The sequence below is a fragment of the Pagrus major genome, chromosome 17 (assembly GCF_040436345.1).
Source record: "Pagrus major chromosome 17, Pma_NU_1.0".
In the NCBI taxonomy this organism is placed as follows: Eukaryota; Metazoa; Chordata; class Actinopteri; order Spariformes; family Sparidae; genus Pagrus; species Pagrus major.
This window is the reverse complement of record NC_133231.1, coordinates 24,028,347-24,051,970: the sequence shown is the minus strand read 5'-3', so window position 1 is coordinate 24,051,970 and position 23,624 is coordinate 24,028,347. Positions and strand designations below refer to the sequence as shown.

Sequence of the window (23,624 nt, the reverse complement as noted above, 5' to 3'; positions counted from 1 at the left end):
CTTCAGCCAAATCGGTCTCAGATGTAGAGACAGAGAATGAAACAGAGAGAGAGACTTTGAGAGGGACAATAGAAGACAAACAGTACTATGCCGTTTACAGTTTGTTAGTTTGAGGGGGCTCTCGTGGCTCAGGCTGGAGATTTGTGATGCAGTAGTGGAAGTCCAACCCTCTGCAAAGGCACCAGCGCTCTGACATTTTGACTAACAAGGGAGAGCAGCCGAGTAGAAGGGATGAGGGCGCTCATGCATGCTCATCCCTCATCAGGCCGTCTTCAGGCCCCAGAATCCAGCACAAACAAACATCCACTGAGAGCCAATGACGGGCCACAGAGAGGCAGCCAAGCTCAATTGAGTTTCTGTGTCATTTATGCACCTACATGCTGCGAGTGTTTTTGTTTGGTGTTGGTGTGCACGATCGTATGGCTTTGACATATCTTGTGTTAATGCTCTGCTCATATGCAATTACACCCACTTGCTTTTCTTTAAGTGAGCGACACATTAATGTACCAAATCAGTGGAGGCTTTTAGTGCAGAGAAATGCATTGAAAAGCATCCTGCCGCGGCTCTTATTATTATTATTTACTTGTGATCGCAGCCTGTGTTAACTTTGCAAACAGCCTGGGTCGGCCCGTGTGTTTACTCAACGCCCTTCTGGACTTTATATTCCATAAACACAAACAGCTCTAATATGGGTCAAAAGAAGATGGTGCTGAAAGCAAAGCAGAGAGTGGGCCTGTGTGTGTTTGATAATGTGGAGAGGGAGGGAAAGCCAAAACAGACACAGAGATAGAAAACTGGAATGCCACTCAGTAGAGTGCATACCTCCGCCAAGGCCCAACAGTCCCCTTTAATCAAGACTAATCCAATATCTTAAACTTAAACCGCCCATGACTGCTAAACCATAATCTAAGTTCACCAGATCTGGGATCCGCATCAAATTGTACTCACTCATAGATACCAACCAACCAACTAACTAATCAACCAACCACACCAACCACACCAAGCAACACCAACCAACCGACCGACCGACCGACCAGCCACACTAACTTCACCAACCACACCAAGCAGCAACACAGACCAACCAACCAACCAACCAACCAACCAACCAATCAACCAACCAGCTACACCAATCACACCAATCACACCAACCAAACAAAACACTGTGAAAACATAACCTCCTTGGTTAAGGCTATTACAGTAAATCTGTGTTAAAGATGCATTTTCCAATTGTTCAAGTGGCCCTTTTATAAAAGAGAATATGGATGTATGCAGTTCGCTAATCAAGTGCATGATCAGATAAGCTTGACCTGAAGAAAATTCTGAAAAAATGTTTAATAATAAAACAAAGAAGATCCTCCAAAATAACATAGATGAGCAGAGAAGAAGAAAGGAAGCGTTTGTTTTATACCTCACTGACTGGCTTAATCAAGATAGTGCCTCCATATTAATCCATGTCTATATGATTTCACACCAGCATAATTCTCATGGCAGCCAATGACAAAACAAAAGACCCCAGGCTGAGAAATCAATGCTATGCTAATTAACGCTATATCAACAGATCTGCCTTGCCCCTGTGATGTTTTTAATGTATGCCTGTGTATAAATTAAATCATATATCTACTGGCTACTGAAGAATGGAGCCATTCACAAGCACAACAACGCATCTCTGCAGAATTGGAAATTTGCAGTTTTAGATTCAAGTGCCTCTTGCTTTTGAGTGTGAATAAAAATGCTAACCTGTGCTTTTTTTTTCTGCTTTTTCCCCATTCACTGCTGCCATGATTGCTGCCTCCGTGGTGCCTTTTCAACAGGTAATGTGATTTTTTTCTTCTATCAGCCTTATCCAGGTTATTCCGCACGGCTCTGGCCTGTAAATAACAGTGTCAAAGACATCAGTAATGGCAGTTATTTAATAGATATGAGCCATGGTAAATACATATATTATTCCATATAATGTCCAGCTGGAGTGCTGCACTTATAAAGTCTCCTGCTTTAAGGTGCAAGCAGAAGAAAACTGGAGACAATGCATGTTTCCTGTTTTTGTGTGTGTGTGTCTGGGGCAGGGTGGGGTCGTAACGACAAAAATGTGACCCGGTGACACTCTAGTAGTATAAGCTTGGCTGCAGAGCATTATTAAGGCTTTATATTTTTAGAGTTGCCCGCCTGAAAGCAAAAAAAAAAGGCCAGAAAGTCTCAAAACATCTGCAGCTCCAGCAGAATCCAGCGGTTGCTTTAAGTTGCAGAGGAGCTCTCGGGTTAGATCTGCCTGATCTGTGTGGGAGCTCAGTGAGAACGAATAACCTCGCTTTAATCCCTGGAGGCCCATCTGGTGTGTGTATCTGCACGGGAGTGTGTGTGTGCGTGTGTTTGTGCACGTACGAGGATGCCACACTGCCCTCATTCACAACTGTCCATATTTCAAATCCTCTGGCCGCCCTTTGCGCCAGCTTGCCCCCACTGCCCAACCCCGGTGTTGTTGTTTGATGTTTTCCTCCGTCCCTCTCGGCCTCTCTCAGCCTCTCTCGGCCTCTCCTCCTCCTGACATTTTATAATCCGTCCATTTCATTGTTTTAAGCCGGCGCCATTGTAAGCCGCCATCCTCCTCCTTTTACACTTGTTCCTCTTGACCCCGTTTTTCCTCTTTGCCGTCTTTACCTTCTCCTCCATCCTTTTCTCGACCCTCCCACTGCTGCTGTTGCCCCTGCCTGTCTGCGACGCATCAATCTCCATCACTGCATGATAAATAATTCAAAAGATTGTTCAGATTTTTTTGGGATACACCTGGGTCAAAGGGCACGGCACGATGACACATGAAATCAAGGCTAGTGGCAGATGATACGCTGCCGCCAAGCAGCTGTATGTCTGTCTGTCTGTCTGTCTGTCTGTTTGGTGTGTGTGTTTCTATGCGTGTGTTTGTCAGCTGACAGTGACTCTCCCACTGTAGTTGTAGTTTTCAGGTTATTTAGAGGTTACAGTTTATTTATATTTTTGTCTGCAGAGTATTTCATGTTTCTATCTCTCTGCGTGTATCTCTAATGTTTCCCCAAAGTCTGTTCTCACCCCCCTTCTTTTTGTCCTGTGCTCATTTTTTTGTCGTTGTTGCATCATGAATGCCCTCAGGAGACTGTTAATGCACTCCAAATGTCATAACGCGACAGACCCTGTTACCCAAAATGACTATCTAGTGCCAGTGTATAATGCATTATACAGTATAAACTGGCTTTGGGATGTTGTGCTCATGTTTATGTGTGCGTCTGAACAAACAGACATCATCTGGAATCAGGGTCCTGTCCTCACACCACATGTGACTCTGGGAGCTCCAGTGATCGAGTGTTTAGATGGAGGGCGGAGATTATGAACTGATTAATTTGCAGGGGAAGATTTCGGGGGGCCAAAGGAGAGGCGATGGCAGTGAGCTAAGCATCTGGGATTATCCAGACTTAATGGAGGGAATAAAGCGGCCTATGGGTGGCAATCCGCTTTCCATCCGCGCAGATTTCCGTCACATTGACGTGTGATGTCGCGCCGGAGGAACCCCACAGCGGAGCAGGACGGGGGGGCTCTACAGGGCACTGGATGGCAGTGTCCTCAGTTTCACTGCTGTTGTTTACAGAATAATTGGTCTTGTTTCCTTACAAACTTAGCAGGAGACGTTATGAGTACAAAAAAACATGACAGATATAACCAGGTGTTGTGCGGTTTACAAGCAACACAGTCCAACAGTTAAACATTTATGGGCTGGATTGTTTTTGTAAGGAGGTAACATTGTTTTATCATTAGGGAACTGATTAAAAAAGGGATGTAGTTGTCAGTGCTACAGTCTGTTCAGGGAGTTCCTGTCAGAGTAAATATTTCAACTTTTCAAACATTTGTTGTTGTTTTTTAATCAGAAAAGAACGGGCAAAAAAGTTTCTTAGTTTTATATCCGTTGGAAAAGGTAATAGGTAGAAATAGCTTTCAGTTATTATAGAGAACCAGTTAATTTCTTACCAGCAGTAAATGTGTCATATACCCCTTTCCCTCCCGACAAACAAGGCTTTTACCTTCACGCGCCTTCCTGTGTCAAATGACTCTGTAGTATTCACGGGTGTTTACTGGCTCCAGCTGCGATGGAAACATGGCACCCGGGTGGACACGCTAATTTTTGCCCCTTTTCCAGCCGATGTTATGATGCCAGTTGTAGTTCAGGACGTTGCCGCATAATAGATTTCATCCGTCTCAGTTCCAGCAGTGCTCGGACATCATTTGTTCAGCACTGGGTTTAAAAGAGATACTCAAGTACACGTATATATATTAAAATTAACCACCTTAACATTGTCACTGGCCTCCATGCTGCTTTCTACTGTTCCAGCACATTAGTGACATCAAATGCAACACACCAGGAAAAAAAACAGAAAGCAAAACTTGTCCACTTGTCCGCAATGGAAAAGTAGACATCTGCCTGATTTTAGCAGGTTTCTATGCGTTGAATAGTTCCATATATTTGCGCTCATTTTGGTGTAAAATGGTAATACAGCGTTGTTTGTTACAGTAACACTACAAAACGTATTGCATCCAGAGAGCCCAGGGTTGAGTTATATGGCCCTCAAATAATATTGTGATATTTTAAAGCTATATAACAATAACACAAATATATCTTGATATCTTGAAATCTTTATGAGTGGTGGGGGGTGACTTTTGTTGTTTTATTATATTATTGTTTTATAGTGACGATACAGTATCATGTAGTTTCATACCATGATAACAAACTGATATTACCCAGTCCTATGAGAGCCTCACCACAGTTATGCACTGCCATTTCTGATTAATTTTAATGTGAAAAAAGATCAAAACAACTGGAAGAGGGATGAATAGGATTAAACTAAAAGACGTGATTTCATCGAAGAAGTAAGTTGCCAGAAGAGGAGCGACTGTGCCAGCGTGGCTGCACTCTGGATCCACCGTTCAGCCACCTTTTGTTTTATAGGTTGTACTCACAGTATAAAGTAAATTAACATTTTTGTGAGACTTGTATTTTCATTTTATGAGACCAAGAATTCAAACTATGTGAGTAATTCACTTGACTTTTTTTTTTTACATTAATTTAATTTATTAGCTATAAAATGTGGCTGGCTATGTTACTGTAATCCTTTAAAGATTTAGTGTAAAACTTCCAAGCGTGACTTGTGCGTTTCTGCACGAAAACAGCCAAGTTTCTGTTCCTCCTAGCTGTTTGGAAGTTGCTAAAACTAGTGCTCGATGGTGTTGAACCAGTATGAAAATTCTGAGTGACAACTCTCATGCCGTCCGCATTTAACCCATCCTGAACTCAGGGTCCATAAATCACTCGCCGGCATCAATCAGAGCGGACAGGGGTTGTCCTGTGTTTTGTCTTGACTTTGAGCTCCAGGCTGTGGAAGGTTGATTATACAACAGGGAGGCTTCGTGATGAATGGAGTCTCAGCCCAGATTGAGAGTGTTAATAAGCAAAAGCAGACTGCTGACCTCATCCTCTGCAGACGTAACGCAATGAAACTAAATGGATGTCTGATGGTTCAGATGGTTTCCTCACAGGGCTGCCTGCTGTGCCGAGTGTGTGTGTGTTTGTGTCTTGGGGATAGAAGATGTGAGCAGTGGGTGGGAGGTTTGTGTTAAAATGCCTGCATGTGTTTTTTAGATGCCTGTGGGTGGTTTAATTTGTGTCTCCGTGTTTTCTGTGCATGTCTGTGCGTGTGGGTGTGTGTGTTGTTTTTTTAATTCATTTATGTGCATGCAGCAGTGTGTGCGCGAAAAATCAAAAAGCTCAAGTGTGTGTAGTGTGATGCGCAGCTCTCTGCAGCTGGCCCATGCAAGCACACCCTTGGGCCAAAGAATTCAAAGCAATCCATCGCTTCATGGCAGGAGTCCTTGAAATCCACAGTGTATGCCTTTATAGGTCCTCCCATTGAAAGATGTATTATATTTACTATCCACTGGTCCTCCTATAGATAGTGATGAATACCCCTAAGGCACAATGAGGCATGTGTCAGTTCACATTTTTGCTTCATAAAGCAAAAAACCCTCCTCATGCCACCGTGGGTGTCTCAGGCGAGGAGCGATCCTGCCGTGTCACCCAATTACTGCTTGTCTCCAGCACGTTACACCTTTTTGTCACTTTCACGGTGGTCCCAGCACGTGTGATATAAAAGTATGTGTTAGAGTCAAGACGAAGTGGTGGCACACGGGCATCGAGCTCAGCATTTTTTCCCGGGAAGCTGTGGACACCTAACAGCTGGTTGGGGAGGAAGGTGCGGACTAAATTTCCCAGGTGTACCTCTCTTTCCAAACAGAGCGACCTGTTCTGTCAGCGAGGAGGAACGCCACTTCTCTCTCTTTCTCTGCCCACCTGGAATTATTTTAGTCCGTCATTTTCTTCTGCAAGCCTCCTTCTTAGATATTTCTGACCTTATCTGCACTGATAGTTTGAAATAATTTGATATTTTTAATGTTTTGATGGTGCTTTTTTCTGTGAAGTCTTAAAGTTAAAATAATTCCAGTCCTTCTGAACCCGAGTTAACAACTTTATTAGCAGCTACTCTCCAAAAACTCTTTTCCAAAAAAACACGTGAATAACTAATCCCTTCAAATGGCTCTCCTCTTTTAATTACTCTATGTATCTTTCCTCCGATGTGAGGGCTTTCAAAGAACTCCTCCCTCCTTAATGACTCAATATTGAAGGCAGCAACAATGGAGGTATTTAGGGGATCATCTCCCGCCGCCTTCGCCCTGCCTCCTCATCTCCCTCGCGAATCTGATAGCAGACTCTTATCTCGCCGGCTGCCCTCTCTCAAAGAGCTCTCCTCTTTTGCCTCAGATCCTTTCCTCAAAAAATGATTCTCATCTGTTGGGAATTTGCACCTTGAAGGGGGAGGAAGGGGAGCTTTGTACAGTGCTACGGTGCGACTGTCCTCCACCCTGGTTGATTAGGATGGGGGAGATTGTGTGTCACATTTAATGAAGTGAGAGTGTTATCTGAGGGTGTGTGTTATCAGGCAGATGTGGGTGGAATCCCCTGAGGAGTGTTTCTTTGCTGTCTCAGCACAGGTGAAAAATAAGAAGTCCCAAATGCCTGAGATAGCTGCACCTGAGCAGGATTCATGCTAATGTTTTAAAAGGGTTCTCTTGCACCATGAGTTGTTTCTTTCTGTTGTCTATTCTGTTCTTGTCTAAGGCTGCAACTACCTGTTATTATCATTATCGACTGATCTCTTAATTATGTTCTTGATCGATCGTTTAGTCTTGTTTTCGAAAAAGTTTCCCTGAATCAAAGATGACATCTCTGAGTGTCTTCATCTGGCAGACAAACAGTCCACAAGCCACAGATATTCTGTTTTCTATGTTTTAAAACAGAAACAGCAGCAAATGCTCACATTTGACAAGCTGGAACCAGAATGTGTTTTGCTTGAAGAACGACTCATCAGACTGATCAGATACCTAAATAGTTAGCTAGTCGATTAATGATTAATTAAAATCAGATTTTTGTTGCATAAGTTGTACTTTATACCACCAGATATTGAACACATTGACACGTGACTCCAATTACTTATAGTGCACACAGTGTTGACACAGCAAATGTTTAAAGCAGCCATTGTGATGCCTCGAGCTGGTAGTAAATCAAATTATTTGCATTTGCAGTGAAGACAGATGGAACTTATAATTTTGACTTGACAGAAATCCAACTGGGAATCAGATCAAATTTGTAGCCTTGCATCCATATGCGATATGCATAATTACTTTTTGTTTCTTTTGGAAATGAACACAGAAGTTTGTTGTTTGTAGTCGACAAAGCTTTGAATATGAAGACCCATTTTAGCAACAGTCCTCCCTGAGACTCTTTGTATAAAGTCAAAGATCCTTATTTACAATCACTTTGGCTTCATCGGTATCTTCTTTGAAATCACTTTTAAAGGCTTATTTTTTTTATCAGAAATCTAATAATGCCACGAAAAGGCCCAAAAATATAATTAAATAAACAACAACAACAATAATAGTAGTAATAATAATGATTATAGTGATTGGGTATGGCCTCTAGCAGAAAATCTTCACTGTCCGGTATACACAGAAGGTAATAACACACAAACTAATGGCGAACCTTCTAAACAGCAGAAAGCCACGCTGGCCTGCTGTTGTACTCTTTGAACGGATTAAAAGTACAGGGAGGTGATTCATGTTTCTGTAATGGAGAGCAAGACTTGACGCTGTTGTCGTCCTTGGTTCGCGGTTCTGCTGCCGTGTCGCCCTGAGTGATGGAGCAGAAAATGAGGCTGCAGAGAGGAGTCTGCATCAGGGGTTGCAGGGGTTAAGAACCAATGAGCTCCAGTTGGTAATGGGATTGGCCCGGTGGGTGGGCTGTGTGTGGACGCGTGCGTATGTGCGTGCGCCTACAGTACGTCACGAATGTCCCAAAAGGTGATTGAAAAAAGGGAGTGATGTGGTGCTGGTGCGTGTGTGTCATGATGAAAGATGATAGCAGGGGAGGCTGTGGTGTACACACTGAGGTTTACTCTGGAAGAATCAATGCAGTGATTGACTGACTGACTGTCATCTCTCCCTGTCCCTCCTGAGGTGTAATTACTGAGGTGGAATAGCCGCGTTTCTACGGGTCATAAATCCCAATCACACTGCCAATAGTGACAGTGATGGTGACCAAACCAGTGGAGCAGATCTGCTGTGGTGGAGCTGCAGCTTTGCCCAATTTAGTTTAAATTACATCTGGATCTATTTCAGCTTTTTTGCAGTGTTGTAAAAAGAGCTTAAAAGCGAAGTAAAAGTTAAGATAAAATACTAGTTTGGTAAAAGTGGAAGTTACCCATACGAATAGTACTTTAGCCAACGTCTTTAAGTATCTTATATGTAATGTACTTAAGTATCCAAAGTACAAGTTAAAGTAAATTTAACATGTTTTTATATGTATGTATGTATATGCTGTATACTATTGGAAGACTGATTGTCAGTCTGGCCTGTTATCGGACCCGATATTCAGCATTTTTGGAATCAGATTACCAATAAAATAAACTGATTTAAAAATGAGTTACTTTGGCTCTGATGCTGCATGTATCTAGCAACAAAAGTTATCAAATAAATGATAACTGTAGTGGAGTAAAAATACTATATTTGCCTCCAGAATGTAGTGAACTGGAAGTGTGAAGTAGCAGAAAATGGAAATACTCAAGTATCTCGAAATTGTACTTGAGTATAGTACTTGTGTTGAGATGCTGTCCATCGCTTTATGTATGTTTATGACTCCTGTGTGGTCGATTAATATAATCAGTATGGTCAGTCACTGGTGTGGCTTTATCATGCAGTCATAATTATACACTTCAGTGTCCTCATTAACTGCTACTTGTGCATGTTATCACTTGCTATTTAGCGCTCCTGATGTATTAGCTTTAAGCCGCTCAGAATGACACGGATGAGTCAGCTAAATGCATACGAAACTGGATGTAATGAATTTTATTTCATTTGATAAACCGTATATGCTGCTCTCATCTGATATGAACCCTTATCTTGATGCTCGGTTCACACCTTAATGCACTAAAGTGTTTAAAAGATTAATTTTGTGATTATATATATATAATCCATATTATCATATCATAGGGTGCCAAGGTACAAATAAATGTCAGATGAAAATAATGTCACTGCAGCTTAATACAGATGATTATTGGAGCTGTTGAGCACGGCGTAAAACTGTGGAAATTAATGTGTGATGCCAGACTTCTTCCCATTAAGGATAGACAGATTATTGGCTGGCTGATTAAAGGCCCAATATTAAGTTTTATTTCTCCCGAGTATCGGTATTCTGTGTCTGATTACAGATAAAATAAATGTATTAAAAAATGCAATATCCCGTCTGACAAAGTTCTCGGAAATTTCGTCTCGGAAAGTAAGAGAAAACGTTGGTACACGAGTTGCTGATTTGACATCAAATGATGCTGAAACATGGCGGACGAAAGTAAACATTGGGTTTATGGCAAGAAACTTTTACAAAAGTCACGTATTGATTGGTCGTTTCCTTTGCGCTTCCTTGTAACTCAAATACTGGAAACGGCTGTCAACATGTTTAAACGCTCTGAGTGATGAAATCCCAAACAAATGTCTTACTGGTGCCCATGTTGCTGCCACGTTCTGAGATGATGCACGTGAAGACACCAAAGTCGATAGAACCACTTATAATAACCAATAATCTGAATTTGCAAAGTAAGCGTCATGGTCCTAGGTTTTAGTTCAGTCGATTTGTTGTTTTATGTTGAAAGGTTATCCTCATGTGTCACGTTTTACTTTCCACTTCCTGTCTTTGTCTGTTTTCCCGCCCCTTGTGTTTTTAAATGTTTCCTTAACTCGGTCCTCGTGTGTCCCGTGTGTCCCTGCTTTGTTCTTCGTAGCTTCTGGCTTGTCTTCAGTTTTGATCCCTTCCCATTCATGCAGTTGCATTTCCACCTGGAACAATAGTTGAGTCAGTTGCTCAAGAGACTGTTCAAGTTTTCATAGCTGGTCCAGGGCAGTGAGCCAAGTGACTTTTCTTTCACACCATCATATATTAGTTGGGTGTACGGAGCACCTCTACATGAGTCAGGGTCTCTGTACTGTAGTTGTTTTTGCTGTTACAATATGCAAAGCTCGAAAGGAACCACAGGTGCACCGTATCAGCAGCACAGAGTCCCCAGAGGCCTGAATAAAGGAGATACTGTACCTTGTGCTCTCATACATAAAGAATTATACCACAAGTCACACGAGCATTGAGCTGGCTGGTGTGCATCGACGTCGCTAACCGGGGAGGAATTTGGATTTGCATTTAATTCAGCGATGCTTTCAACACTTGAACGCTGGAGGAGGGGTTCTTGCAGTCAGCTGCAGAGGCGTCGTGTCAGAAGGTCCCTGTTGATTCCTGTCGATATTATTTGTTTAGTATTTGGTCCGTGGCACATTTAAATCAGCGTGACTGGCTGCATATGTATGAGTGGGCAGCTGAGCAGAGGTGATCCCCTGACTGCATACTGTATCCTCTAGCTCACTCAGTTTCTCTTCTTATCCAGTATACGGTACATACTGCTCGCTCTCCCTCTCCCCTTGTGTTCGATCAGTATTCAGCCACTGCAGGAGAAAGTGTCACAGGTTGCCTCAGAGCTCAGTGTGGTCAAAAAGACAACATGAGTGGCTCATTTCTTATTTTGACTTAATACATGTGGACACTTTGACATTGTGTAAACCTTCTTACACGTGTAATTTACATGTAAATGTGAGAGAGAGGTTTATTTTCACAGGTACATGCACCACAATCATGCGTGCACATTAGATTCAGTGTTGTGAGTGTGTGTGTGTGTGTCTGGTGTATGTTTGAGTATTACTATACCACCCAGTCTGTTCTGCTTCTTGGTTTGTTTTCTACAGATTCAACACACTGTGTGTAAGTCAGTTTCAAGTGATTACAGGCCACTAGAGGTCAATCTGTTTATACTTGAAAAGTGCCAAATGCCTGATGGCATGTTTATTTTTTAAAGGAAAAGTTCACCCAAAAATGAGAATTTAGTCAGGATCTACTCACCCTCATGCTGATGGAAAGTCTTGGATTAAGCAGGACAAGTTATTTTTAGGTTGTTTTTTTTACATTTTAAAACGCTGTTTTGCTGTGAAACTCCAGAAATGAAACTATGAAACTTCACCTTTCTTTCTATCTGCATAGGGGTAAACAGATAATGACTAAAATCTTCATTTTTGGGTGAAATCTGATTTAAAATAATCATTAACCATTTGAGGAGGAACAACTTTGCGGCAGTCAAACCAGCATACATCATAAAGAAACACATTTTTCTGTCCTTTTTTCAAACACTTGAGCCAAACATCCCATTATTTGGACTATGTCCTTGGGTAATATTATTCAATTCTACTGATTATATTGTATTTTTTAAGAACCAAACTTTGAAATGTGGAGTTGTTTTAAAAAAGTGCTTGCTATTTAAAGTTGACAAAGAAGCCAACTTTAAAAAGAAGTCACAAAATGTTTTCAGGAGAAATAAATGACAAAACGAGCTTAAAGAAGAGCGAAAAAAATACATAAAAACAAGGAGACAAAAGTTTTTTAATTGTTTTCTTTCCTCAGATTTTTCCTCTCCTGGGCTTTTCAACAGGGTGTCACAAGGTCAAGGAGCAACGACAGCAAGAACCAGATGAATCAAATCATGAATAGATTAATTAAATCTGTGTCTTCAGTGGTGTGGTGTTTGGTATTACACTTCTCAAATCAAATCCACTCCAAGCTGAAATGTCACTCTTAGGCAAACTCTTCTCGCGCTAAGTTATTGTAAGTGACACAGTTTAACCTCTCACCTCACCCTCTCCCGGTGATGAGTCTCTTGGTTTCAGCCGCCTGTTTCTGTAGAGATGGCCGGTCCTTGTCAGGAGAGTGAAACCCCTCGTGTTCCTCTTGACTTTGAATTAGGTTGGAGTCGCTCTGATAATCAGAGGACAATCTGATTGTGTTTCGAGGCTGATACTGGTTGCTGTAGGTTAGCCATCACATTTACATTTACATTACATTACTGCATATTTATTCATAGAGCACTGTCACGATGGGGCCTGAGTGGAATGATAGATGGAGCTAATGCATTTTGCTTAAGAGATGGATGGAGGAGCAGAATCAATAGAATCTGCAGCCCTTTCACTTTGTGAAAAAGAAAGTAGGTGAATGCAAAAAATACAGCGTTAGCAGAGAGATCAAAGTCGGGCAGCAGTGGAGATGAAATATCATTTTCTGTTTGCCCTTGATCGAATAATTGACATATTTTCACGCACTGACATGCACTGAGCGTAATGTAGACTGACTGATCGTACTTTGTGCATATTTGACAAGTATCATCCATGTCAGTTATTTTCTTCGTGTCCTGCTACATGAGTAACGTGCAGCAGCAGGCGTGTGTGGGCGTATTGCTCAGACAGGCGTGATGTTCTCTGATGTTCCCTCCATTGACTTCGCCAGGCCGGGTCATCCGAGGCTACAAAGAGACGAGGGGTGAGTTTCCAGGGGAAAGCACAACTCCTACAGAAGTCATGAGCATTAAATGGGAGGCCAGGGATTAAAACTGGCTAGGGAGGAGAACGGTGGGTTTTTGACTTTCCTGCTCGTGCTTCCGCTCTGACTGAAGAAACCGTGAACATTAAGCAAATTGGACCGATGACAGGATTTAAAACTGACGTCTTATGTTGAGAGGCAGCTTACAAGCAAAGAGAAACCGACACAGGTTTATTGTATTATCGTAAATTTACTGTTGCCCAGCTGTGTCGTTGGAACAGATTCTGGGAAGGAGACGTGCAGACAAGAAAAGCTATTTTATCTGGTTGTTTTTCTGCTTTAGGGCATTACCACATAGAAACAGAGCAGTTCAGTGCGGCCTTGACTAGGTAAGAGATCGACCACTGAGAGTTGGTTTGTCAGCAGGATTACACAAAAACTACTGAACCGATTTCAACAGATCTTGGACGTCTGGTGCAGATCCAGATAAAGGGGCGGATCTTTTCTCCCAGATATTTCTCACTTTCTTTAAAATGACAATTTTCAACATTTTCTTTCATTTCTCAGGGAATAATGCATGTATCATGCTGACAAAAACCAGTCATCTAGACCAGTTTTCTATTAGTGCGTACAGTTCGATGCAGATCCTAAAATCTTGTATTCCTCCGTGACCCAATGGATATTATGATTCCATCACAATTTTTTGTGGTGCTGTGGTTGGCTGTTAAAGATAAGCAGTCGTGGGTGCTTTAAAGAGGGATGCAGTGCTACTGAGATTGATTTATACTTTGTAAGTATTTACAAATTCATTTGAATAAACTGTAATCTGACAAAAACACCACACACAACAGCAAAACTGATAAATGGTTGATCCTCATGAGAAATTATCCTCTAATAAGCCTAATAATAAATAAGTGATACCCAGTTCCTGCCCACAGTCTGAATTAATGATACACATCAGTAACAGCCTTGAAGTTCGTGTTTTATAAGGCAATGACATTAGCATGTCTGAGTGAATATGTTGGAGCATCTTGTATTCATGCAGTAAACAGCATGAATTTTTAAACAGGCATTGATTCTCATCGTATGTGCATGCAGTGTGGACACTCACAGAGCTGCAGATGTTTGTCCTCTGTTTTTAACTTTTACCCTTCATGGAGGATTTTTTTTACAACCAGTAAAGCCACTCAGGCTTTTCCACTGCTTGTCAGTTTATGTTCCCCCTCCAGCCAATGTAAAGTGGCTTAGGTGACCCCACTGTGATAGAGGTCTTTTTATGCCTTTGGCAACCCTCTGCCTGTAGTCTCCCACCAGCCATAAAGGGCACACATACACTCAAAGACACACATGTGCACGTACACACTCACCATCATTCACAGGGCTGTAAGTCATGCCGTTGAGGCCAGGATCGGGTGGACGAGTGCGGGAGGCCAGAGCTGTGACCACCTTAAGCAGTAAAGATGAATTGTGCTGTGGATGCACGTATTTATTTTGCTGCTTTTATGGGACCGAAGGGACTGCTGTCTCTGCCCGGAGTGTTTGCTTATCAGCCTCAGGATGAAAGTGGAGGTATATGTGTGTATTTGTGTGTTTTATGGGTCTTACATTGGCCATACAAACACAGTTACCCCCCGGTCCCACGAGGAGAGACCTCTGTTTAGCCTATAGTCTGTCTGATACCTAAACTACAATATATAGTGCATATATTGAATATATCAGGGGAATTAAATGATGGTGTAGAGGCCAGCAGAGGACGGTTGCCTCCACAGAGAGAAAAAAATTCCTGATTATGGACACCACGACGTACATAACCCTGCATATTAGAGCCCGGCTGATAATGGATTCTTTTATACACATGATGTACGCAACGATCCCTCAGATGTGGATCTCAAACACTTCTGACAAAGACTGAGACAATACACTTCACAGGGACTTTAATATTTATGAATTTCCCATATCGGCAGATATCTGCCAACAGATACGGACAACGCCAATATATCTGAAAGGAAAGCAGCAGACCGATATATCAGCAAGGGAATAAAAAAGTCCATTCATTTATATTTTCATGCTCTTTTGCGATCAAAATATAGTAAGTATAAGTAAAAATGTAAGTGTCTCACAAGCAGTTACTCCATTGTGTTAACAAAATTAGATTCACAGCACCATTTTTTCCTCATTTCTGTTCACAGGAATTTGAAAACATATTTTTCCCACCATGAACTGTTTACCAAACAGAACTTTTCCCAGCGGAAGCTGTTTGGGCAGTTCTGTTTTCTTGCAGTGCCAGCTCTGTGTCTATACACCGCAGCCTATTAAATATGCCTTTAGTCTATTAAATATGCCTTTCACTGACTTTCTCCACTCTTAAACAGACTGTGGTCCCCAAGGCACAATTTAATTTTGCCTCCCCAACAATTTCACTCCTCCCTCCTTTAAATTACCCAGAGTGCCCAGGAGGCTGACAGGTGAGACACCCTCCCTGTCGAAGTGTCCCCCTACATGTCTCACCGTATAACTCTTTCCAACTTTCTTTTATCATCTTTGTCCTATTAAATTGCTGCTAAATCAAACGCTGTCATGTTATGGAGCCATCTTTTTTTATTTTGAGGGAGAATTTACAGCTCTGGCTTCCTGTCCATTTGTTTTTATACGTTGTTTATTGATTTTGCACCTGGCACAGTTTACAGGGCAGCTCCACCGGTAATGGCACTTTTTTTTTTTTTCTTTTTCATTTTCAACTTCTATCTGCGTCCAGGTGTTTGTAATTCGATTGGATTTGATTTCTGCCAGCGTACTGAAGCGCTTGCTCACGCATTAGGGAAATTAGCGCCGTAGTCATATAATGGAATTGGGCTCTCATGTGATGGTGTGATCCAGAATGAGTTTGTATATGTGTGCATACTGTATATTATGCGTGAACAGCTCCATAATGGAGCTTTACCGCAGCATACTAATTGAGCTGAAATGATTCAGTTTGAATGTGTTTTCTCAGCAACATTTCTTCCTTCACATTTCCATACTCCATCACACATTTCTAGATCAGCTTTAACCTCACACTCGCTTTTCCTGTGGGCCTTTAATTGCTCAGTGCTTTCCCTTTATGCTCAGCTATTTGTAGTGGTGCTGATGCCAGTGACACAGTAGTGCCACTTTTCTACACTTTTTTTTTTTTACCCTCTGAGAACAACCCACTGATTCTGGTACCTTTCTGTTTTTATCCACTTCTTGGCACTTTCTTGACGCTCCTTCTTCAATGCAGAGTTGTCACCACTAAGGAATTAAAAAGGGTTGATTATGAAGCCAAGTTTTTCTGTTTTCAAGGACCCTTCTGGCAGAAATAGATCCGCAGTTTCCTGCACTTGCAGGTTTTTAAGAGGCATTTGTGCAGGTTTTCAAAGTGTCACCCTGTTGCCTGTGCAGTCTTATCTTTCCTGTTTCTCTGCTAATGAGAATACAGAAAATTGATGTAGAAAAATGAGTACTTGAGTACTGAATTTGTACATTAGGATTTATTTAGTGTATAGAGTAATCACATTTTTTTGACTGGTTTAACCACCACTTCACACACTAATACCATTTTCTATCCTAGCAACCCTGGTACCTTTAGAAATTTCATGATGCTTCGTCTTCCCTGCTGGGTTTTTACTGCTGAGGAATTACAAAGTTTTGATTATGAAGCCGAGTTTTCTCTGGTGGATAAAGACAGTTTCCCTTTTTAAAGTAGCATATGTGCAAGTTTTCGGTATCAGTCCCACCCTGTTGGCTCGACAGTCTTCTCGCTCCTCTTTCTCGCTCTATCTGTTTATATAGTCATGAGAATGTGGAAAATTTATGTTGGAAAATCTCATAGAAAGCAGGGATGAGCATGAATACTTGAGTTCTTGAACGTTAGTATTAGTTCAAAGTATAGAGTTCACAATTTTTATATATAGGAAATATAATAGTCAATCAACTCTGTTCTACATTTAGAAAAGTAAAACATTCAACTGCTATCTATGATTTAAATAATTTCCCAGTCCGGGATCAATAAAGTAATTCTATTCTATGAATATCTGCACAGAAATAATAAATCTGCGTTCGATAACGTCGAACTTTTTCAATCAGACTGTCACGATTTACACAAAAATGGACCCAAACAAAGACATACACTGCTGATAACCAAGTCCAAAATCCAAGTAACAGAAAGACAGACGATGAAAATATCAAAGTAATACAAAAACTAAGGACAAACCAGAAAACCACGAGGAACAGGCACAGGAGCACAGGAGACATGTGGACGAAAACAACCATCAAACCAAACCAACAAAGACTGAAGAAACAACTCAGGACTACAATACAAACTAAACTAACGAGAGGATGAGGTGCAGGTGGAGAGACACTGGGAACAGCGCACTGCTAACTAGCCAAGAAAACAGGACACTAGGAACACAGGTTAGCATGAAGTAGAAAGTGACAGCAAGAAACAAGAGGATATAAACTACAAAATAACAGAATATAAAAGAACCACACGTTTGATCATAACCAGTTTGTGCATTAGGCACAAGGAGACGACAGTTGAGACAGATAACAGGCATCGCTCATCACATCACTTGCTAGCAGTGTTAGCACACGCCATTGTATGCCACCGGGGCAGAGAAAATTAGCCAGCGCAACATGAAAATGGTGACTGGAAGTAACATACGGGGTCTTACAACAACAACTGAGAGCATTTTCTGAATTTTCACTTTGGTGTTCATTACGTTAGAGGTTTTTTTCTGTGTAGTGCTCAAGTACTCAATAGTAATTAAGTACTAAAATATGGAAATTACTTGTGCCCATCCCTACCAGAAACACCCTGGATATACAAGGAAAATACAAAAGACAAACAGAGGCAGAGGAGAGCTCCTCCTGGATCATTTTCCAGCACATTCTTAGATCTAAATGCTAGAACCTAACTGGGATAAACACACCATCACATTCAAAGCAACCGGGACCCTCGAGGTTTTCTGTTTCTCTCTGTCTCCTTCCTCTCCTATTTCCTCTTTTGTCCTCCTTCTATTACTCTCTATCCTCTGCGCTCTCCTCTGGTTTCCCTTGATATCCATGCCTTCTTTTGAGTTCATCCCCTGGCTTCCCTCTCCCTCGCTCTCTCTTTCTTCTTTCTTTGCATGCCTTTTGTTTCACAGTGGAGGCGATCCCTTCACTTATGGAAAGAAAAAAAAAAAAAATCTAAGATTAGTCAGTAACTTGAATAATTGAGCTGCTCAGTTTTCCTCCTCATGGACACTTTGGGGGAAAATGGGCGAGGGGTGACTTTGTACCCAGACAAGGGGACCAGGATGTGCATGTCTCAGGCCTTTGTCAGTATGTTTTTCACAGGATGAGATCAATGCTAACTTCATCTGCACTCTCCGCCAGAGAGGGCCTGATGGGAATCTTGCACTCCCACTTGAGTGAAGGGAGGGGGGGGGAGGAAGAGGCAGCCGGAGGTTAAAATGGGCTTCAGATAATACCAGTACTCATCCCCTTAGTGGATGGCAAAATCTTGGTGTGTTGCCTTCTCCGGTTTTCTGTTACGATGGCAAACGTACTCTTGAGGAGGACATTTAACCATTTTAAATCCTACTGCCGACTGTTACGCTGTTTAAGGAGATTTATTCTGTAGGTGTGCGGGGCGTCTTTCTGTAGCTTTGGAGCCTATAAGTGTAGCTACCGTGGGCTTCACCTTGGCTGATGTCTATTTAACAAAATGAATGAAATAACTCAAAGCTACTTTTAGCATGAGGATTTTAATTAATACCGTCTGATTACATACAACACATCCAGTGCTGCGTTGGTGCTATCCACTGGTTAAATCCACTGTTTCACGTGCCAGACTATTTCTTGGCTGGATGCAACTTGCTGGAGTCTCCGCCGGTTGCCTAGCAACTGTTCCCAGCCAAGAAAACAGTCCAACACATAACCTTGAATATAACAGCGAATTGTCTTTTGTACACCTATTAAACAGATTATATTTGACGTGTTACTTAGTGAGCTTTCGAGGTGTTGGGAGGCAGATTTTGTTTAATTTGGACAGGCTAGCTGTTTCCTCCTGTTTCAAGTCTTTGTGCTAAGCTGAGCTAGCTGGCCGAACTGTACATTTAATGAATAGATATGAAATGATATTGATCTTCTCTCCACCCTGACTGATACTCGATTTTTTTGGCCAATATACACACATTTTTTTACAATTATTCCTCAAATTTGGGTTTTTATATACCTGTGAGAAAGATATGTAACGGAGGCAGGATATTTTACAGTGAAACAATGAACTTTATTGTCTAAAATGACAAAAGTGACTCAAAAAATAATGATTATAAATTACACCAAGCATCTTTTTCTGCATTTTAATCTTAAAAAATGTAGCTGGGTATTGAACTCTGACACTTTGATGGCTTTTATGGAAAAATGTCTTGTCATTCGATACAAAATTTCAATACCTAAGGAATTAATCTCATTAGCTTCAGTGAGCCAGTGAGCCAGTAAGCATGCAGCATGCTTGTTGTGCCAAGATCTAATAATGCTGGGGATTGGCTGGAAAAACACTAGGTTGCACACAGAGATGGGGAACCATTATCCAATTTAAGGTGTCTATATGGTATTTTTTAACGATATCCAGCCATATGTCTATTTCCCAAAATCTTGAACAATTAATTAATAGTTTGTAGATGTTTATTATGCAAACATTTCCTAAAAAAACAGTGTTACATGAAATTTAAAACTGGCAAACGCATATGAAGCTGGACTGGGGTAGTAATCAATCATAGGAGTACCAGTTGGCATAATCTAATGAAACTATGATGTCTGGTCTGTTTTGTGCACTGAACCTCAGTGGAGTTAAACATGATGAACGGACGAGCTGGGGGTCAGTTGGGGCCCACGGCTAATTTTTGTTCCCTGGGGTTAATCCAGGGCCTGTTGGTTTGCTCTAAGTTGTTTTGTGATTGTTCATATAATATACAGAGGTAAGAGCAGAAGTGGTCAGGAAGCATCTCCTCAATTCAATAGTTTTAAAATCAGGCAGTGAATGGTCAATGGAGAAGGTCCTATAGTTTTATATGCAGCTGCAGAGGAGGGGATAGGGGGTCAAAGGTTCAGCGTTATTGAAAACAACGCCATGCTGTTGTAGCTTCAGGCTGTAACCACATATTGACCAGGTCTGGATCAGGCCTGGATTTCATCTGTGATCAATGTCTGGTCAGTGAAAACCATCCCTCTGGAACAGCGTGTTTGGTAGGTCTGGATTCAGCCCGTGATGGCAGCTGATCAACACGAGGCAGGATCTCTGGGGAGGAAAGGAGGAATGTGTGCGAATACAGCTGAGAAATGAAACTGAATGTGTGGGAGTGCGTGTGCTTTTTTTTTTACGTCTACGTACTTGCTTGCATCATCACTGCGATCATCAGTTTCAGACCCATTTTAGGAGCCGGCTTCCAGACGTTTTTATGATTGTTCATATCTCCCCCACTGCTGCTAATGCAGATTGCAGTTCATCATTTCAGTCACATACATTCCCTGCGCAAGACAAGAGACCTGACAGTACATATTTATCAGGCTCATATTTACAATCTCTGATAAACTGTGTTGCTTTAGAGTCAGCTACCTGCAGCTTCCGTCGCCTCACTCAGCCTGCTGAGTAAATAATGCGAGCCGAGACGCAGACACCTGCCTCGAAACCGCCGCCGAACAGATTAATAACAAACACTCCCTCCTCCTCTATGCCATTTGCTTTAGTGCTTTTTCTCACATTTCCAATCAGACTGGTACTTTCTATCCTTTTCTTTGTTTTCCCCCTCAGTCATTCTCACATACAAACACACAGAGACACACACACAAACACACTATAGTAATAACTAAAAGCCCAAGGGTATGATCACTGAAGGGGGAGAGAGAAAGAGGGGTGTAATATGAGTCTTTCTGGGACTTATCAGCATTTTGCAGAGACACAGACACAGGAGAGAAAAAAGCATTTGAATCCCAGCACAACGGATAGGGCCGCATGCACTTAGCACGTATCAGAATGAACAGTATCTGTTGACTAAAGAAGCTAGTTGTAGCAGGAGAGTGTGTCATTGAGCCTGCTGTACTCTCAAAGCTTAAACCACTGAACGGCCATACATGGTTATAGGTCCACGATGAGCTTTTGTCTTCTGAGTCAGAACCGTAGCCCATCTGTGGTAAGTCATTCATGCAGACGACAGATGGCAAGCCACGGTCCTCTTTATATAGACAAATATTACCCACCAAATGAAAATTTATGTCCCATTTTCTGTACACTGTACTACTGCAGGAGCTCATCAGATAAACCAAAATAGCAGTAGGGTAGTGGAGATGTGATGAGAATAATGGAGGTGGTGGCAGAAAATGGGAGAGAAGATGGAAAAAATAGGAGAAGAAAGAATAAAAGATAAGAGAGCTAAGAAAAGGTAAGCAAAGGGGAAAGCAAGCAAAATAACAGAAAGCAATAAAAATAGAACGGATCGAGGGGTGAAACAATAATCTCGCTCAAAACAGCCAAGACGGACCTCTCGGTTTGTTTAAGTTTCTCGCTCCGTCTCTGCGGATCTTCTGTAATGGCCGTGCTCAGAAAAGCAAGGCACGGCACAGACTCTAACTCATTTTCTCTCCGCTCCCTGGACACATTTTAGGGGTAAAATGGATTGAAACTCGAGCGCAGAAAGCTTTTCTGAGACACAGAACTGCTTTAACACCGTGTTCCTGGTCTTTGGTGGTGCATAACGGTGAAAGAACTCAGGGGGGGACAGAAAACCTCAAAATGTAGCGGGAAGTCTCTCTGCACTGGCTTAACATAAAGACCAGGCTGATTTTAGTTGTGATTCTTGTATGGAAATATGTGTAATAAATTAAATCACATTAAGTGTGCTAAAGCCATTTCATTTTTATGCAGGAATTTGTTCGACAAGCTTTAATCCAAGGTCCTTTCTCTGCCATGGTGGCATACATTTTTTTTTGCCTGGGATGCTTCAGTACGAATATAGCTGCTTCATACAAAGCCAGACTTTCCATACTCAATATTATGCTCCTTTTCTCCCACATTATGCCACCATGAGTTATGTACCTGCATCCGGTACAAGTGTTTCTATTTATTAGCAGTTGAGTGTGTCTTTGACGTTGAGCTGCACAAACAACAGTGGTGTCACACTGAGACAACTCCATGACTGCAGGCCTCCAGGGAACGAGTAGGTGTAAACAACGCAGCGGGAGTTTTCCAAGCTTATGATTAAGCACATTTTTGACGGCTTCATAAGCTTTTGTGGATCAAAACAGAAACTTCTTTGATTAAATAAATCTCTTTGCCTGACTTGAATTCAATGAACCACCAAGAATGCAGATTTACCGTGATGGCTTTAAAAAAGAAAAAGCACATTAAATAGTTTGTTTGCCATTTTTAGTGTTCTTTTTATGTGTTTAGTAACTTTCGTTATTGCATTTAGAGAAAACTAAAATAATATGTATAGGCTCAGTCTACATGTAGAGTTGTTCTGTTTGGAGCACATACGATGGGTTTCCTAACGAAAGAAAAAAGCATTTGTATCCCTTTCAGTGTTTTCCACACATAGACTTTCGTTTGAGCATTTATTACTTTTATTTGTTATCCGTCTCAGGGAACGACGGCAACCACGAGTGATTAACTTGTGGACGATCTGCCCTTGCCTTACCCATCCCGTCGACTGGCATTTGCGCATACTCTACAGAGAAACACAGCGAGAGAAAGACGCTCTCTGGTATTACATCCCATCTGTAAATGCATTTGTGATGCAGCCTATTTAATGTAGCCCGGCCTCCTCATGCCATTGTTTCGTACAAGCTGGTAAGTACACCAGGTTGTTGCGATGTGATTTGGTGCCAGGTTGGTTGGACACATACGGGCTGGCAGTTTGTGTGCAAACAAACTTTTAAAGCATTTCTGAAAAAGATTGTTGATTTTTGAGTCTCATCCTCAGGGAGTCAAGTATCGACCAAATACCTGCCCAAATACATGGCCGTTCTGTGGGAATCACCACCTTTGTTAAAATGACCTCTCTGTTCCTCTTTCTTTTTTATCAGGAATGAGCTCTCTTTCCACTTGAGTGCTGAAAAATCAGAAAGGGAAGTAGCACATGGCTGCAGAGTGGTTGTGAACAGACATCCCACCATGTCAGACGAAAGGAAAAAGAATAATGGCATTGCTTCTTTCTCCTTGAAAAATAGAAACGCCTCTTTCCATTGCAGTGGTGGGAAGTTTGTGTTTGTTGCCAGTTTTGAACTTTTCTCTTTGAAGCTTTTAGTCGTCTGGTCTCGAGGAGAAGCTTTGCCTCTGTTGTTCTGTTGGCAGTCTCCTCAACCCATCTCTATATATATTTTGACTTTGTGTGTGGCTTTTGATGGTAATGTTTATTTTCATGGCAATGACTCTGTCTGAATGGGGTGCTGTCATGGTATCTGTCGTGGAGAAAACCCCTCTCGCGTCTATTTAGCCCCACCTCATTGGAACTTTTTAGGATTGTTGTTGGACAATTAGGTCATAGTGATCCACCCTGACATACTCTTTGCTCTTTGTTTGTGCCATGAATTTAGACTC

General features: G+C 41.7%; 1 protein-coding gene across 2 annotated transcripts in view; it reads left to right on the top strand.

Moving 5' to 3' along the window:
• The window catches only part of LOC141012416 (mannosyl-oligosaccharide 1,2-alpha-mannosidase IA), a 208,218-nt gene that overhangs the window by 46,965 nt on the left and 137,629 nt on the right, over window positions 1-23,624 (top strand). The window lies entirely within an intron of this gene.